The following is a 19,091-nucleotide window of genomic DNA, read 5'->3' as shown; positions in this document are numbered from 1 at the left end:
AAATAAAATCTTAAAAAAAAAAAAAAAGCAGAATCACTCTTAGGCCACTCAAAGACAAGCTTTGGTTCAATTTGACTCACTGGCCAAAACTGACTGACCCTTGGTCTATATCCTTGAGATCGTTTATATCTATTGTATCTGATTGGTGAAAATACTATACAATGGTATATTACTGTGCCTCTCTTCCCAACTTTGAGTTCAGTGACATCACATGGGTGGCTAGAAATTGGGCAGTGTTTACACTGCCTAAATTGGCAAACACTGAGAACCAAGGCTTGATTATTTGTTGATTGTCTAGACTAAAAGGTGATGCAGTTAATGTTGATAATGCAGCTCAAACCTAAAATGCGTAACCATCCCATTATGAGTAACATAAAGAATTGAGGGAAAAGAATCTTCATTAAAGAAATCACTCATATTATTTTAATGAACAAGGAAATTTGCAGCATACACCTTCCGATACTGGGACCCTCACTTCCCAGGGCAGGGTGGCCATGCTTGGCATCAGGATAGGCACGTGACCGCCTTCTGGCCAACCAGAGTTGTGGGGCCAGTGATGGTCACGTGATCCGATTCAGGCCAATCAGAGTGAATTCTGAGGCATTTGCTCCAACTCTGGGGCCGTGCGTGCTCTGTTTCCGCTGGGTTGCTAAGCTGCTGGGGCCACCGCAGGGAGAAAAGCAGTCTGAGTGTGAAGCCGACAGAAGAGGGCAGGGCCAAGACTTGGAGGGAGTCCTGATGTCTTTGCTGGAACACCCACATCCCATGGGACTGCACAGAATTTTCCTGGATTTTCCGTTAAGCGAACCAATACATGCTTACACTCTTTCACTGAAGCCTGTCTGAGTTGGGCTATTTGATTCTTGTAACGGAGTCTTTGAATGGCCCGTTCCAGACCCTGAGCTGCAGTTCCAGTCTGGAAGGTACAGACAAGCTAGACCAAGAGAGATGCATAAGGGACCAGGCATCAGGAGATCAGTGTCCTATTCTGGATTTACCCCCTTTTGAGGGCCTGCTCTTGGGACCTCCATTTCCCCATCTGGTGTCTATTCTCAAAGGTGTGCAGAGATAGGCAGAGGTAAATAGAAGTTTCTTGGCCAAAGTGCTCACAGTAATTTTCCTTCCGTCAGGACATCTGCATTCAACAGAGAGAGCTCCTGGTGGCCGATCGTAGAAGTCATCCTGTAATGGCTCACATCAACAAATGCTTTCTCTCCCACAACTTCCTGGTGTGATACAGAAGTTTGTTGTGACTACTAACCGATGCTGTGGGAAGGCTAAGGGGAAAGAGCATGGGGCACGTAGTAAGCCAACCCTGGGTTTTATTTCTGGTTTATGTCACTTACCACCTATGTTGGACAGGATGTTGGACAAGATATTTAGCTTCTCCGAGCCTCAGTTTATTCATCCATCAAATGGGACTTTGAAGATTAATAACAATGCCCAGCATATAGGAGGTGCTCACTAAATGGTAGATGGTATTAGGAGAAAGATGTGTGGCTTTCCACCAGATTAGCATGGGTTTTAAAGTTTAACAGTATCAAATGCTCACCTGCTGCTTGGAAAGACCAAAGAGCCTCTAGACGTACCTACAGGATTCTGATTTTTTTTTTTTTTTTTTTGGACAAGCGAATGAGTTCATGCATTTCTTCTGAAATTAAAAACAATTATTTGTGAAATAAAACTGAGACATACACAAGGTCACAAGGTGGATAAATACTCAAGAAGCTTCCAACTCCTGGCCTGATGCTATCTTCAGAGCATCTCTCTAAAGGGCAATCATGTTTGGCTCCAGCCCAACCTTGCAATTTTTCAGGATGAATCGGAAACTGAGTTTTTTATGTAAAATATCCAGGTTTTTAAAAGATGTGGAAACTCAAGAGCATTATGCTAACTGAAATAGCCAGACACAAATAGACAAATACTGTATGATTCTACTTACATGAAGTACCTTGAGTAGGCAACTTCATAGAGACATGAAACAGAATAGAGGGGGCTTAGAGGAAGAGGGGGATGGGGAGTTATTGTTTGATGGGTGACATGTTTCTGTTTGGGAAGATGAAAAAGTTCTGGATATGGATGCACAGCATTATGAATATTCTCAATGCCACTGAATTGCACACTTAAAAATGGCTAAAATGGGGGCACCTGGGTGGCACAGTTGGTTAAGTGTCTGCCTTCTGCTCAGGTCATGATCCCTGGATAGAGCCCTGAACCCCCAGGGTCCTAGGATAGAGCCCTGCATCAGGCTCCCTGCTCAGCGGGGAGTCTCCTTCTCCCTCTCCCTCTCCCTCTCCCCCACCTCCCACTTGTGCACATGCTCTCTCTCAAATAAATAAATAAAATCTTTTAAAAATGGTTAAAATGATTAATTCTATGTTATGTAGATTTTACTACAGTAAAAATAAATTGTATTAAAATAAAAGAGAGCGGGAAAAAAAATGTGTGGACCAAACAGAAGTCAGAAGACCAGATTTGGCCAGTTTGCAACTCCTGGTTGGTATATCCCTATTTGGAATGCTAACTCTGGCCCGTTTCCCTTTCACCTACCCAAATTCTGCTCATCCTTCAAGGACTGGACCAAATGTCACCCCTTTTCATTCCCCAAGGCTGAAGGTCCAGCGACATTGAGGCCACTCTCCTGCATGGCCGGGGCGAGCTCCTTGAGAGCCACATTCCCCAAGCCGCCACCCCTTCTATCCCATTTTCTTGTCTTCTGGTCCACTTTAGCCCTTTTTATTACTTCGCTGGCCATGTAGGCCTCTGAGATTTCACCCTCCACAGACTGTCCATTTCCTGAGGACAATGATAAGATCTGTTTTCCCGTGTTCTCACACAATTCAGTGCTGTAGCATTATGGTGTGACTGCTCCTTGCCAGACTTGGGGCCAGGGGCCTGGCTACAGAGAGGAGAGACCTAAGGAGCCCCAGTCTTACTTCCTTTGGGGCAGAACTTTGTTGTTTGTTGGTTTAATCCGGGGTGTGTCATCCTGGGCACCACTGACATTTTGACCCTTGTGGTGGGGGCTGTCCTGTGTGTTGGAGGGTGTTTGGCACACCCATGGTCTTCACCAGTAGTAGTTGTGACAACCAAAAATATTTCCAGATCTTTCCAAATGTCCCCTGGGTGCCAAAAAAAACCCCAGTTGAGAACTGGTTTCATTCACAGATTCGTTTACCTACTAAGCGCTTTCTTCAAATGAAGATCCAAGACAAGGGTAGGGGGGATCATAGGCAGGTTGAAAGCTGGATACATTTTTAAAAAATTAACAACATAATTTAGCTATGGTTACCCAGAATTCTAAGTGTTCTTCCTCCCAGTGTTAGATCCCAGCTCTTCTGCTCAAATCTGGACGTCTGAGTGCCGCATAGTTTAAAAAGGGATTGACTTCCCTTACTGGGTGTTTGCTGTCACCTGGTGGTAGTTTTGTTCATTGCAAGCTGGAGGGAGTTCCGATCCAGTTTCACCAAACACCAGCACATCCAAAGGTTAAGACAATTTGACTCGCTTTTCTCAGATGCTGGAAAGCAGTTCTAAGTTCACAGCTGAGCCAGGCCCTTCAGAAAGTAGTTTGGAGTTACCAGGAGATGGTACAAGCAGCAACCTACCAATTTCCTACGGCCTTGGTTTGAACTTGGGGTGCATTGACTTTGCCCCCACTTTTCCTACTAGTAAAGGTCCTGTTTGGCATGTGTTTATAATTTATTATCACGTGCATTCGAATTCATTCTGTGAAGGTCTTTTTGAGAATTTCGTAGTACACTTGCAGATAATTAGACATATTGAGGATGTCATAAAAAGGGGGCATCTTGTATTAAAGCAGGGTTTTCCAAATTCGTCTGAAATTAGAAACTAAGTAGGTCTCGAGTAGGGCCCTCTGGTGACTGTTAGCAGCAAGCAGGTCTGGAAACTTCAGTGTCACGGGTGTCAGAGCTGTTGCTCTGGTGACTCAGCCTGCTGTCTCTCCTCGAGGATGGGGAATACCCCTGAGACTCAGTCTTCAGGTCTGTGCTACCTGCTGTCCATCTGGGCCCAGATAAAATGGTTATTCGGGGCTCAGGCCTGGGCAAAAGCCAAGTTCCACCACTGTTATTATGGATGATATTTAATAGCAATAAGAGCAAAGTTTCAACAGACTTAGGGAATTCAAGAGAGTGAGACTTGGGTCTGTTTTTAGCACAGCAACCAGACTCATTCTGGTACGACACGTCACTGCTCTGTCCCAAACCCCCTAATGATTTGGCATTTCTCTTAGAGTAAAAGCCAAAGTCCTCACATGGGCCCACAAGGCCTTAGGTGACTCTTTCCCATCAGCCCATCAGCTCCATTCGCCCAGTCCTGTTCTACATGTGCATCATGAATGTTCTGTCTCAGGGCCTTTGCACCTCCTGTCCCCCTGTGCCTGGGATGCTCTGTCAGACTGACTCCCCACCCCATCTTCTTCAAGTCTTCTCTCAGCCCCCTCCCCCTTGGAAACCCTCCCCATCCCCTGGCCCAACTTTATGTTTGAGCACCTGTTGTCTCATCTCTCATATTTTTTTTTTTTTGACACTTTATCTATCTCCCCATAACAGAGGGCAGGGACTTCTTTTAATGGAAAAATTCTTGCAGACTGCAGGCCTTTATTGACATGGTGTGTGCATCAGCAATAAGGCAGACAAGGCAGACTTGCAAATGAAAGATCTCTCTCTTTGGAAATAGGGACATTATTTGAAGGAAACCATTTATAAGCCATTATATAGTTATTGTAAAAGATGTCTTATAATCATGGTAAAAATGGTCAATCTTTTTTACATAGTCCATGAAGCAATATGATAATCTCACATCTTGGTTTCATAGGCTTAGATGAGATCTGACCTATACTTCCCCTGCTCAGTACCTTGGGGGTTTATTCTGTCCAAGAAGAAATGGAACAGGGCAGAACAGTTGGGGGGACAGTTGCCCTGTATTTGAGAATACCCACATTGGAGAACGAGTACCAAGAAATGAACCGTGATTGCTGGGCTGGTTCTAACAAAAACGAGTTTAATCCCAGATGCTTCTAGGGCCTGAGGTTCTAGGGTCAGTGTTGGATGCGGTCTCTGAAGGCCTGGTGTCAAGCTCTGTCTCTGTCACTCCTAGGCATGTCACTGTAGGCCAACCCAGTGCCCAGCGCATAGTAGGTGCTCCGTGAGAAGGAAGCTGGAGTTGGCGATGCACTCTTGGAGGCACTGGAGGTGAGAAGGGTAGTTAGAAGACCCTGGGGACTCACAGGGAGTCCCAGGTGAGGCGGGGGGGAAACGGTGAACATGAACCTGTTCTGGGAAGAAAAGGCTGGAAACCAGGAAGTCCTGATGGGGCCTGAGAGAATGCACTGGGTACAACCAGGAGGAGAGGGCTGAGCGAAGGGGACCGTATCTTGGGGTAATAACGATGTTTTAATTTCTTTTTTCTCCCCTCTTTCCTCCCTTCACCTTGATTCCTGAAGTCATATATTTCCTAGTGGTAGAAAATTTGTAAATTATAGAAAAGAACTAAGAAAATCTCACACCCAGAGATGGCCCTTGCTAACATTTGAGTGCCTATCCATGTAGTCTATCTTTGACATTATTATTTTTTTTAAGATTTTATTTATTTATTTGAGAGAGAGAATGAGATAGAGAGAGCATGAGAGGGAGGAAGGTCAGAGAGAGAAGCAGACTCCCTGCTGAGCAACATTATTAATTTTTGATTATACATAATACATGGATATATTCTTCTTGTACAAAATTAAGGCATTACAGATAGGTCTCGTGTCCCCTTAGACAGGCAGCCCCACTCCTGATCCCTTCCCTCCAGGTCTTGCCTCCCAGATGACCACTCCATCAGGGTAATAAATGTCATTCCAGACTGTTCTCTATGTGCATGGAGATGTAGAGACCTATTTTTAGTTGGAAATATACTTTATATTGCAAATTCAGCTTTGTGGCTGCATTTTTTTTTTACTTGACATATGAGTACTTTTTCTATATACTTCTATATGTCCTTGAAGAGAATATATATTGTTTGAACTGTATTGCTCATATTGATGTGCAACTTGCATGATTTAATGATTTAGGGCAAAAGGTTGAGAGTGGAGGCTCTGGAAGTTGATTACATACATTTGAATCTTGTTTCTACCAATTATTAGCTGTGTGAGCTTGGGTGGGTTACTTAACCTCTCTGTGCTTCAACTGCCTCCTTTGTGAAAGAAAGCTTTTAGTAGTTAGTATCTCACTTCCTCAAAGAGTTGTTTTGAGGGCAAATGGGATCATACATATCAACTATTAAAAACAGTCCCTGCCATGTGGGACACTACAAATAAATGTTAGATCTGATAAATTTGTTAATACCTCTGGGACCATCTCATTCTTAAGTGGTAAAATAGCATAATGGCTAAGAGCATGGACTCTGCCACCTTGGCTCAAACCCCAGGATCACCCGTGGGCCAATAAACTTTGGGCGAGTTTCTTAATTTTTCTATTCTTTAATCTATAAAATGGCTTAGTTAAAATCCAAACATTATGGAGTGAGATCAATGTGCCTAAGTATTTAGAAGGTACCTGCCCTTATGTGTCAGCTAGTAAGTTTCTTTTTGTCTGCTACCTAATATTTCAAATAATTATGATAGTAGTTTAAAAAGCCATTTTTCTATTAATGGACACTTAGTCCATTTACCCATCTCCTCTCTCATGCTTGTTTCTCTGCCCAGAAGACAAATTGCTGGAGGGACGCCTGGGTGGTTAAGTCTCTGTCTTCAGCTTGGGTCATGATCCCGGGGTCCTGGGATCGAGCCCCGCATCAGTCTCCCTGCTCAGTGGAGAGCCTGCTTCTCCCTCTGCCACTCCCCCTGCTTGTGTTCGCTCGCTCTCTCTCTGTCCAATAAATAAATAAAATCTTTTTTAAAAAGAGGAATTGCTGGGTCACTGGGAATGTACATTTCAATTTCTTAATTGAAAAAAAATTTAAAAATGCATATATAGATTTATTACTTTAAATAGTTGGAATAGTAGTGTCAGCCAGTTTTTTCACTTAACTATATAGTGTGAATAATTTCCAAATATCATTGAATATTTGAAGCATTTTCTTCATCCATCTTTTTATAGCCATTATAGAAAATTGCAAACATACAAAAAGTAGAGAGGATGGTAAAATGAACCTCCAAGTACCCATCCCCCAGCTTCAGTAAATGTCAACATTTTGCCGTACTCTGTACAGCACTGTTAATAATGGCTTAATATGCATAATAAGCTTGTGTTGTCATTTATAAGCCCATTCCTTATTGTTGGAAAATTAAGACTTTATTTTGTCACTATGATAATATGATTTAAATGTCTCACATTTAGGGGCGCCTGGGTGGCTCTGTCGGTTAAGCATCTGACTTGGGCTCAAGTCATGATCCCGGGGTCCTGGGATTGAGTCCCACGTCAGGCTCCCTACTCAGCGGGGAGCCTGCTTCTCCTTCTCCCTCTATCCCTCCCCCTGCTTGTGCTCTGTCTCTCTCCCCCTCTCTCAAATAAATAAAATATTTTCTTAAAAAAAGTCTCACATTTAGTGATAGAATACAGGAATGTTTTGCCATTCTGTTTTTGGGTATTGCCCCTCTCCCTGCTTAGCCTAGCGCTAATCTTCTGCCCACCGGTTTCTCAGAGGCAGAGCTGGAGACAAGGATTCTGTGCACGTGACTTCTTGAAGGACAGAGGGAAGCAGAACAGGGAAGGGAAGGGCTGAGCAAGCCTGTGTAATCAGGGACCCTTGAGCGTAGCCTGACCTTTCACACCCGGGTGCTCTGGAGTAAAACTCATACCACCGATTTGTCCTGCTATGGGCAGAGAGGTGAGCTTTTGCTCCCTCACATCTGCCAGACCCTGGCTGCCCAAGGAGTGGGATATAACCTGCCAGGCATCTTAGCGGGGAGGCAGAGGTCATAGGGTCATGTAGGGGAGGGTGACAGCCTGTGTGGGGGTTTGGAACGCCCTAACACCCACATCCTGCATCCCGAGACCCTTGTTGACACTTATTGATGAGTGAGGTTTCATAAGAAGCATCTGTGAGGTTAAAGCCAATCTTCAGAGCTCTTGGATTAAACTGGAAGATTTGGGGTTGGAGAGGCGGGAGGCAGGAAATGAATCTCTCCTCTTTTCATATCTGGCTGCAAAGCCCACAAACGCCCAAGCTCAGGCTGCAGCTAGATATGGAACGAGATGAAAGATTGGGCCACATGATGGCTCAAATGGAATTTAAGACATAAACAAAAAAATCAGTCAAAGAGCTGCAGGAGGCTGCGGGGGGTGGGGGGGCAGAGCGGGAGGCAGAGGGAAGATTATCCTAAGCTTTGGTAGATTTATGGGCCTTTGGAAAAAGCTGGCAGGGGGCAAAGGAGCCTCTGAGAGGGATGGATAGTGAGGTTCTGGGATGAAGCTACTATTTGTCAGGAAGATAGGTACACATAGGAAGGCAGCATGGGACTCTCCTGGCTGCCTCACAAAGTTCAGGTTCGATATGCAGGTTAGGGTAGGCTCTTAAGGGATTAAATATCCTCAGTTTTAGAAGACTGGGGTCTGGCCTTCTGAAGGACACTGGCCTGCTGTCCCTCCTGCTGCAAGAGACCCAGGATGGAGAGGGCAGCAGATACCGCCACTCATATCCTGAGTTGCATCATACCCGCACGTTTCATTTGATTGAGAAGTGGACCGTAAGAATCAAAATCTTTAAAAATCTGGGTCTCCAGGAGCATAGGACCAGTGTTCCTGCATGGCTTCAATGGGACTATCTCAGTAATGGCTGCCCCCTTTAAAGTGTGCATGCCACAGTCCCCACTACTCCCTAGTGCCTCACACCTGCCTGCTTCACTCATTTACAAGGTGTGGGTGGCCCTGCAGGGGGTTGGGGCTTCCCACTCATGATGGCTTCCAGAAGTCTCATCTCAACTCATCTTTTTTTCTTCTCAATCATCGTTTGAGGCTCCATTCCCTACCTCTGGCTATAGCAATTTGTGTGACATCCAGGAAAGCAATGATGGGTGGAGGAACAAGACCAGCATGGAAGGTAAGGATATGAGTCCTGGAACCAGACTTTCTGGGTTCAAATCCTGCATCCAGTACTATAGTGAGCTTGGAAAGTTGCTAAGACTCCCTCCTCCATTCTGGGGTCTCAGTTGTCTTATCTAAAAAATGGGAATAATGAAATGAATAAATACATTTAAAGCTTTTAGCAATGATAAAGGGCTCCATAAATGTTAGATATTACTGTGATTGCTAGTCCCGGACACTGACGTCACTGTGCCTCCAGCCACGCAAGGCCACTCAAAGGACTGTGCTTCCACGGGCCATCTGTTAACAGCTGCTTTAGGCAGGCCACAAAGATGCTCTCCCGTCCATGCTCAGCACTGACCATGGGCCTCCACGAAGGGGCCCTGCCTGTTCCCCCAAAGCCCCAGCAGGAGGTACCAGAGTCCCAAGCATGCTTGTGGCACTTCCACAGGAGGGACCCCCGCCAGGGCACTTTGTGCAGTGGGCCCAGGCCCCTCCCCCAATGTGTCCTGCCGCCACTCTGTTGTCCTTTGGATCTCAGGAAGCCACTCCTTTCAGAGCCACACGTCCCTCCCCAGTTCCAACAATCACATCTGTCCTGTCCACCTGCACTAGGATACCCTGAGGTGGAGAATTGATACCACAGCCAATTCCTAGGCCAGGAAATGTCAATTCCCTGAAGCCCATGAATCAGAATCTCTGAGGTCAGGGATGGCAATTCATACACACACACACACACACACACACACACACACACACGGAGTTTTTGAGATAAAATTACATTCACGTTCTGCAAAAGGCACAAATCTTAACTGTGCCGCTTGATGAATTTTGCCAAACGTACATCCCCGTGTATCCCATACCTCAGTCAAGCAAGACAGAACATGGCCATCCTGCAGCGGTTCTTGTCTTCCCCCTCGTAAGACACTGCCCTCCCCCACCCACTGTCCCGATTTCTATCCCCTATTGGTTTTGTCTGCTTATGAGCTTCAAGTAGATGACATCGTATACTATGTACTTCTTCTGGCTTCTTTTTCTCAGCCCAGTGTTTGAAATTCATCCATATTGTTGCACTTATCACTGGTTGGTTCCTTTTTATTTCTGAGTACCATTCGACTATGTGCATGCACCACCATTTCCTTGTCTGTTCTTTGATGAACACTTGTTTCCAGTTTGGGGCGGTTATGAAGAAAGCTGCTATGAGCATTCTTGTTCAAGGCGTTGTGTGGACACATGCTTGCATCTCTGCTGGGTAGAAATCTAGCAGTGGGATTGCTGGGCCTTTGGTCGAGTCTGACAAACTGGTTTCCAAAGTGGTTGTAGCGTTTTGTACTCTCACCAGCCAAATACGAGAGTTCCAGTTGCTTCCCATTCTTGCCAGCCCTGGGTGTTGTCAGGCTTTTAAATTGTAGCCATTCTAGTGGATGTGAAGTAGTATCTCATTGTGGTTTTAATTTAGAGGTCTCTGATGACTAAGGAGGTTGTCTGGTTGTTGTTTTTTTTTTTTTTTTAAAGATTTTATTTATTTATTTGGCAGAGAGAATGAGAGAGAGAGAGCACATGAGAGGGGGGAGGGTCAGAGGGAGAAGCAGACTCCCTGCCGAGCAGGGGAGCCCAATGCGGGACTCGATCCAGGGACTCCAGGATCATGACCCGAGCCGAAGGCAGTCGCTTAACCAACTGAGCCACCCAGGCGCCCCTGTCTGGTTGTTTTTTAATGTGTTTACTGGCATGTCATAAAGTGCCTATATAAGTCTTTGGACCATTTTTAAAAATGAGTTTGTCTTTTTTATTGTTAGTTTGCAGAAGTTCTTTATTTATTCTGGATATATGTCCTCTGCCATATATATGTATTAGAAAAATGTCCTTTCGGTCTGTGACTCGCCTTTTCATTTTCTTAATGGTGTCCTTTTGATGCTCAGAAATTTTAATTGTTGGTGAAAACCAGTTGGTTGTCTTGTTCCTTTTGATTAGGGCTAGTTTTCTGTCTAAGAGTCATTGCCTATTGACCATATTTTTACCAGATAATGGTGCGTTGTCGTGTATTTTTCCCCTGCAGGCACCATTCCTCAATACATGCATACACACACACACACACACACACACACACACACACACCTGCCACGTGGAACAAGGAACCCAGAACTTAAGTATCTATGACATGATGGGTCAGAGACAATGGGTTTCCCCCCCCAAATCCATATCCCCTTCTTTTTAGTAATAAGGATTCAATTATCTGGGACACGTGCCTCCACTTAAGACATTTCCCAACCAGGGGTAGCCGATGTGACTAAGTTTTGTCCAATGACTAGTAAATGGAAGTGGATATAAAATTTTAGAGGGGTGCCTGGGTGGCACAGTTGGTTAAGTGTCCAACTCTTGATTTTGGCTCAGGTCATGATCTCAGGGTCCTGGGATTAAGCCCTGCATCGAGCTCCGTGCTCTGCGGGGAGTCTGCTTGAGAATTCTCTCCCTCTCCCTCTGTCCTTCCTTCCTCTCTCTCCTTCCTTCTCTCTCTCTCTCTCCCTCTCAAATAAATAAATAAATCTTTAAAAAACTTCAGAAATGTATTCTTAAAAGCGATGAAATGCCCCTTCAGGTTTCTGTCCTCCTTCCTGCTGGCTGGAACCTGGGCATGAGCCGGAGCTTAAGCAACCATTTTGGGCAGTGAGGCAGGATGCTAAGGATGCTGGAGCCAGAATGTAGAAGGAGCCTGGGTCGTTGATGATTTAAGAGCCACCATCTTATCTGCATGGCCTCTCTTCAGACTTCTCTTATGTGACAGAGAAATGATGTCTCATCTTGCTCAAGCCAATAGGTGCTAGTGTTGTTATCATTATTATTTTTGTTTTTTTTTATGCAGTTGAATCAAATACTAACACTTGGCTGCTTTCCTGGTTGGGAGAGGAGGAAAGTCAACTTTTCATTCTTTGGTTAGTGGATGCGACCAAAAAAAAAGGCAACACAAAGCCAAACCAAAACCAAAACCAAACACCAAGTAGCTTCTCTGGAACATTCCTATAGCCTTTGCAAGTTCCCTCTTGGAGTCTCATTGCACCCTGCCAGGTGGGTTGGACCCGGATGAGCATTACTGACTCCCCCTGACACATGACGGGGGCTGAGATTCAGAAGGCAAAATGTCTTGCCCCCTGTCCCAAACAGGCCACAGGTAGAATTTGGGTCCCCTGACTTTTTCCCCAGGGCATCAAAGAATACCTGGGAACAATAATGGTGCAATAAGGCCTGTAAATGAAGTGTCTCAGAGGGTAAAGGTGAAACCCTGCTCCCCCATTCACAGTGGGGTGTGCCAGGGCCAGGACTGGGGAGAGGCAAGGAGGTGCCTGCCTGCTGTCCCCACATTGGCATGACCCCCATTGCCTCTCTAGCCTCACTTGAGACCCTGCTGTGGGGTGCGCTGCTCGACTTCTCTAAACAGCAGACCCTCACGGCCGAAAATTAGTTCTAAAAAGAAAATGGTATCGTGGCAAGACCCAGGGCTGCAGCATTAGACTAGCCTGGGTTCAAATCCTTTTTTGGTTCCTTATTTATGTGACCTTGGGCAACTTCTTCCACTCAGCCTCCTTTCCTCCTCTGAAACATGGGATGCTTTGAAATGGTTCTTGGCAGGATTAAATTAAACAGCATAAATAAAGTTTTTGGCATATGGAGTTCCTTTCCCTTAACTTTCCCTTTATTATAATAGGGTTCTCCAGTGTTCCTTGTCCCTGAGAAGTGAGAAACTGTTAATTCAATATATTCTAATTATGCACCCTTCTGGGTGTAAAGTATGGTGCTAAGATTATTCACTAGCTGGAGATAAAGCAAACCCGATCCAGCAATCCAGGAAGGAGCAGCTCTGGTTGCTCAAACACCCATGCTCCCGGCTTGCTGAATGGAAGGCAGGGAGCAAAGAGTCTTCTTTGCCAAAATAAATGGCAATAGATCCTCCCTAAATGTTGCCAGCTGGTGAAATGCACCAATGGGCTAAGTCAAGCCCATTCACACTCACAACACAGAAATTATTCCTGTTCTCAGGTTCTTTTCTTTCTTTCATTCATTTGACACATTTATTAAGTGCTCATTCTGTACAAGGCCTTGCATTGAAATGAACATATTTTAATTTTATTTGCAGTAATACATTTCAGGAAAAAAAAAAACAACCCAGAGAAGTTGCTTCTTGCCAGGATAGATATTACTAAAACACCAAAGAAATTGACAATTTTAAAAATCAGGACCAGGGCATTTGGGTGGCTCAGTTGGTTAAGTGTCCAACTCTTGATTTCTGCTCAGGTCATGATCTCAGGATTGTGGAATCAAGCCCCCTGTTGGGCTCCATGCTCCACGGAGTCTGCTTGAGCTTCTCTCTCCCTTTCCCTCTGTTCCTCCTCCCAGTCCTGCTCTCTCTCTCTCTCTCTCTCTCTCTCAAATAAATAAATAAAATCTTAAAAAAATAACTAAAAATAAAAATCTGGACCATATTGGATAACAACTCTCCCTTTCAGATCTTCCAGTTTAAGCATGAAACTAAAGACCAGACTTCTCCTAATACAAAATCAAATGCATCACAAAAATGAAATTTCTGTGAAGATGCTTATGGATCAAAAAAGCAAACATATTTTTCCAGGAAAAAAATTATTAGCCAGATGGATAAATAAAGCTTTGTTTTCACCCGAGTGCCTCCTTTCTTGACTTTTTAAGGATGATTTTTAATCTTCTAGTCTAAAATGAGACATCTAAGACAGCCATCAGCCAGGGGCTGCAGCTGGCTGAGTATGCATATGATGGTTTTCACAAAGGTAAACTCTGGCGTTGGTTCACTGAAGTCTGAGCTCTGCTGGGTGGCCAGGATTTAGCAGTCTTATCTCTCAGGGCAAGACAAGGTTTGGCCACACCGCAGTTTCAGGAAATGCCTCCAGTGTCCAAGAATGTTACAGCACCGCTGAAGTGGCTGACCACCAAGACCACATATACAAGCTGGCCCTGCCATACTATGCCACACACGCCACTGTCAGCCCCCATTCGGGTCAGATGCTGGGGATGCCAGTTCTATTTGAGAGATTCAGGCTCTGCCTTCAAGCAGAGTTGATAACGTGGTGGGGGGCGGGTGCCTGGAGCCTTCATTTTGAGAGTCCCCTGGCAGGTAGGTCATGTGGGATCCTTCTCAATGAACGTTATCCACCGGAGCCCCCTGGTGGACACAAAGCTGCCGGTGTCCTGCAGGGATTCAATTCTGGGGAAAGTTTGGGACAATTGCAATGTCCTGGTATGCCCGCCACCGAGCTAGGTATGCAGCTTTGTGTCCTGGTGCGTCAGGGAGCCTCTACTCAGTTCTAGAGTATTGTGGCAATGGGCCTCACCAGAAATAAGAACAGTTAACACTTACGGAGCACCTACTATGTGCAAGACTCTGCTCTAAACCTTTAACATGTATTAACTACTTTAAGCCTTAGAACAACCCTTCATGGTAGATTTTTATTCTCCCCGCAAGAATACCCACAATGCGAAACAGGTAATCCCCCCAAAATAAGCTGCGGTGTCCTTGGGGAGGGAGAACGAGTGGTGGAAAGCCCCAAAACCACCCACGTCCACTATTGTTCGCCACGTTTGTTTGCCGATCTTAATTTTCTCCTGAGTTTGCAGGGAAGGATGAAGTCCTCTGCTTTCTAAGAGTGGTAATAGCTAGAAGTCTGCTTCTGTTTCCTACTTTCATTCTTGGAGACACTTTTCTTTTGTCATTTAAGTCCCCCCCCAGCTGCAAACACATCTAATAATCAACCACAACAGAGCCCCTGACAGATGGGCCGTGAAACAGATGGCTGCATTGAAAGGCAGCAATCGAAAACGGAGGGTAATTTGAACCAATCAAGAAGATGGGGTCTCTTGGAGGCAAAGTTTCTGCAGAAACTGAAACCATATCCCTCAAGCTCCTTTGGTACTATTTTTCACCCGCAGATGAGCCTTCCTGGGGGTGGATCCAACTTTTTTTTTTTTTAAACATCTGGAATGTTGAAAAGGAAGAGAGAGAAGCCCTGGGGCCTTGTCAATCAAATTCACTTTTCTTTTGGCAAATGCAGCATCAGTGACAAACTGCACAATTTGACATAAACAAAGTTGATAGATGTCGGCAAAGCTGTTTTAAAACAGCAGAAATGCAGAGATGTGTAGGATGGGGTTTTTTTCACTCAACAATCAGTATGTTTAATAACAAATAAAACAACCAGATTTTAATAAATCCTACCACCTTCACGACATCATCTGATAGTTAGCTGCTGCTAGTTAATGAGAATGTGGTATTGATTCTGATCCCAATCCACTGGATAGCTCTTATTGTTATAGTTCATGAGGGCTTCTAAGCTCACCTCTGAGGCCTTCTTGGACTAGGAAACACTGGCCTTGACATCCCAAGACTAGAGAGTATAGGCCCTGGTCTGCCACTATTTCCCTATGTAACCTTGGGTAAGTCATTTAATCCTCCCGGAGTTTAGGTTCCCCACAGAATACATGATGATGATCAGCCCTGCTCTGCTCAACACAAGGTTCAAGTGCAATATTAGATGTGAATCACTTTTTCTTTAATTTGAAGTGTATTGATCTTTTTATTTAGAAATAATTTCATCTAGTAAAGTGCACAAATCTTAAAAACTCATCTGCAGTGCATAGTGAGAAGCTTCCCTTATAAGCTTTTAATGACCTGTAAAGAATATTGCTGATCACTCAGCCACAGTTCCAGAAGCTTTATGTAATTTGCTGCCACCCACTAAGAACCCATCTCTGGCAATGAAGTTCAGGATAGGGGGCAATCATGGCGCTGGATTTTGTCTGTCATTTAAGAAATTTTTCTTGCTTTCCTTCCCAGCACCACATGCTGGGGATTGTGGGGAAGATCAAAGAAATAAAACAAGGTTCCAGACTGCAAACAGTTGGAGGAGGGGAAGTGTTATGAATTCTGGATAGCAAAACATTTAACATTCCACAGCGCAGAGAATATTTCACTTTATTTCTTTTTTTATTGTAGCGTAATGAATAATATATGTGTGGTAAAGTGCACAAATCTTAAATGTGCAGCTCAATGAATTTTTAAAAAGTGAACACATCCAGGCACTCAGCACCCAGATTAAGAAACAGAACATCAGGGCGCCTGGGTGGCTCAGTTGGTTAAGCGACTGCCTTCGGCTCAGGTCATGATCCTGGAGTCCTGGGATCGAATCCCGCATCGGGCTCCCTGCTCGGCAGGGAGTCTGCTTCTCCCTCTGACCCTCCTCCCTCTCATGCTCTCTGTCTCTCATTCTCTCTCTCTCAAAATAAATAAATAAAATCTTAAAAAAAAACAAAACAAAACAGAACATTAACAGACCTCAGAAGATTCTCTCATTTCCCTTCCCAGTCAACAGCCCTTCCGCCCTTCAAAATCACTGCTATTCTGACATCTGTCACCATAAGTTAGCTTTGCCTGATTTGAACTTTATATCAACGGAGTCCTGCTTTAGGGTCTGGCTTCTTTCGCCTACCATTATATCTGTGAGATTCATTCATGTTGTTGTTTGTGGGTGTGGTTCATTCTCTTAGTTACTGCAGTATTTCGTTATATGCCCACACCATAATTTATTTATCCATTCTTCCATTAATGGACATTTGGGTTGTTTCCACTTTTGGGTTAGGATGCTATGGATGTTGTCATATGTGGTTTTTGGTGAAAATACGTACAATTTATGCATATGTAGAATTGCTGGGTCATAGAGTACGTGTATATTTAGCTTTCACACATTTTGCCAGTTTTCCACAGTGGTTGTCCCTATTTCCAAACCCCCTCCCCCGCCCCGCAGCAGTATACGATGGTCCAAGTTGCTCCACATCCTTTCAAAAAATTTTACTCTTCTGTTGAAATACACATAACATGACATATACCATCTTAACTATTTTCAAGTGTACAGTTCAGGGATATTAAAGATTTTCGTAATGTGCAACCATCACTACCATCCATTTCCATAACTCTTTATTTTGTAAAACTAAAACTAAACTCATTAAACAAAAACCCACTATTCCCTTTCCCCCTGCCCCAGCCCCTGGCAACCACCACCCTACTTTCTGTCTGTATAATTTTGGCTACTCTAAGTACTCTATAAATAGAATCATAGTATTAATGTTTTTATGACTGGCTTATTTCACTTAGTATGTCCTCAAGTTTTATCCATGTTGTAAGATATGTTAGAATTTTCTTCCTTTTTAAGGCTGAATAATACTCCATTGTATGTATTTATCACATCATCTTTTCATTGTCGATGGACACTTGGGTTGCTTCCCTGTTTTGGCTCTTGTGAATCATGCTGCTATGAACAGGGGTGTACACATACCTCTTTGAGACCTTCAATTCTTTTGGGTATATACCCAGAGGTGGACTTGCTGGATCATATGGAAATTCTATTTTTAATTTTTTTTTTAAAAGATTTTATTTATTTATTTGACAGAGAGAGACACAGTGAGAGAGGGAACACAAGCAGGGGGAGTGGGAGAGAGAGAAGCAGGCTTCCCGCGGAGCAGGGAGCCCGATGCGGGGCTCGATCCCAGGACCCTGGGATCATGACCTGAGCCGAAGGCAGACGCTTAACGACTGAGCCACCCAGGTGCCCCTATTTTTAATTTTTTAGGAACCTCCATACTCTTTTCCAAAGAGGCTGTACCATTTTACATTCCTATTCTTTGCACACCAAGCTTGTTTACCTATGGAGCCTTCTTCACTCTTGTTCCTCTGCTTGGAATGCTTTGCAGCCAGAACTTTGCAGGACTGACCCTTTCTCATCATTGTATTTCAGCTCAGCACCTCTTCAGAGAGGCCTTGGGGCCACAAAGGCATTCTCTCTCCCATTATCCTGCTTTTTTGTCATAGTCCTCTTTACAAACTGGCAGTTACTTATTACAGTCTGTTTCTCCCACCGGCTTGACAACTCCATTAGGGCAGCGATCTTGTCTGTCGCGGTCGCCACTGTGCCCCCAGCGCCTCGAAGAGTACCTGGCACTAGGATGGCGATCGGTAAAGGGTAAGAAATCCACCCGAGGGATTGTGCACTCGCTTTTTCCGGGCTGAGCCAACTCTAACCACTAGGGAAGGGTGAGGGCGGTGGCCCCGGGCGTGGGGGGCGTAGCAGCTCAGCCGGAGGCCCCGCCCCTAGCCCCGCCCTGTCCTTGTTCTCCTCCGCGGGTCTCTATAAAGTTTATTTGGCTGCGCGCCGCGCGAGGGCTTCTGGGAGGGCCGGCCTCGGCCAATCAGGAAGCGCGGGCGAGCGGCGCGAGAAGCGGTGGCCGCGTTCTCCCGCCGGGACCCGAGCGGCTGAGAAGGCTGCAGTGTCGGGTAAGGGTGTCTCTGCCCATGTCCTTCCCACTTGGGGAGTTGTCCTTGAACCCGGGGCTCCGAGGCTGGGCGGAGCCCGGTCCCCACGCTCGGAGCCATGCCGCTCTCACTGCCCGTTCGCCTCATGGCAGCCGAGCACGCCTGACGCCGGCGACTCAGCGCCTTGTCGAACCGTCCCCCATTATAGCGTCGGGCAGCGCCCTGGGAGTGCCTTCTATCTGCCCTCTTTCTGAACATGGAGGTTTGGCCCCCTGACTCCCCTCTTCCCCGCAACTACGGCGCTCTGCCGCGGCGCGCCACGCCCCCGCCCCCACCCCCACCCAGTGCCCTGTGAGCCCACCCTGAGCTGGGATCAGCGCCCCTCCCCGCCACAGCCCCTCCGCCTGCTCGCTCGTCTCCTGCGGACGTACCCTGCCCTCCGAGGGCGGGGGTCTTTCGGGCCAGGGTGACGACCCTCTTAGCCTCTCCCAACCCTTGGTCTGTCTCTTGACCGGCATCAGGGGAATGCTGCTCCCTTTCTAGGGACATGCTGGAGATTAGAACCTGGAGGTGGCTTGCACTTTCTTGGGTCTCACAACACCTCATCCTCTGCAAGGGCAATGCCTGAGTTTACTGGGTCTCTTTAAAAAAATTAGGGGGCTGACCCCAGGAATTTTCGGTCAGAGTTTGGACCAACCATTCACAGAGCCGCTGGTACTGGTTTGCCCCTGTCACTT

General features: G+C 45.5%; 2 long non-coding RNA genes across 3 annotated transcripts in view; both read left to right on the top strand.

Moving 5' to 3' along the window:
• The first annotated feature begins 21 nt into the window (after positions 1–21).
• LOC115937727 (uncharacterized) lies at positions 22–10,515 on the top strand. The gene is made up of 3 exons (XR_014140855.1): positions 22–1,304; positions 5,122–5,216; positions 8,961–10,515. It is a non-coding gene; the product is annotated as an uncharacterized LOC115937727 (long non-coding RNA).
• Positions 10,516–18,239: 7,724 nt separating this feature from the next.
• The window catches only part of LOC102736637 (uncharacterized), a 41,103-nt gene continuing 40,251 nt past the window's right edge, over positions 18,240–19,091 (top strand). Inside the window, exon 1 of one of the 2 annotated variants that reach the window (XR_014140863.1) lies at positions 18,240–18,375. This is a non-coding gene — a long non-coding RNA (uncharacterized LOC102736637). The remainder of the gene's footprint in view (positions 18,376–19,091) is intronic. The other variant, XR_014140862.1, reaches the window with a different exon arrangement.

This window comes from Leptonychotes weddellii, chromosome 16 (assembly GCF_054177405.1).
Source record: "Leptonychotes weddellii isolate Sample4059 chromosome 16, ASM5417740v2, whole genome shotgun sequence".
NCBI classification, from domain to species: domain Eukaryota; kingdom Metazoa; phylum Chordata; class Mammalia; order Carnivora; family Phocidae; genus Leptonychotes; species Leptonychotes weddellii.
The sequence above is the reverse complement of the archived record's forward strand: the minus strand, read 5'-3'. Positions and strand labels throughout refer to the sequence as shown.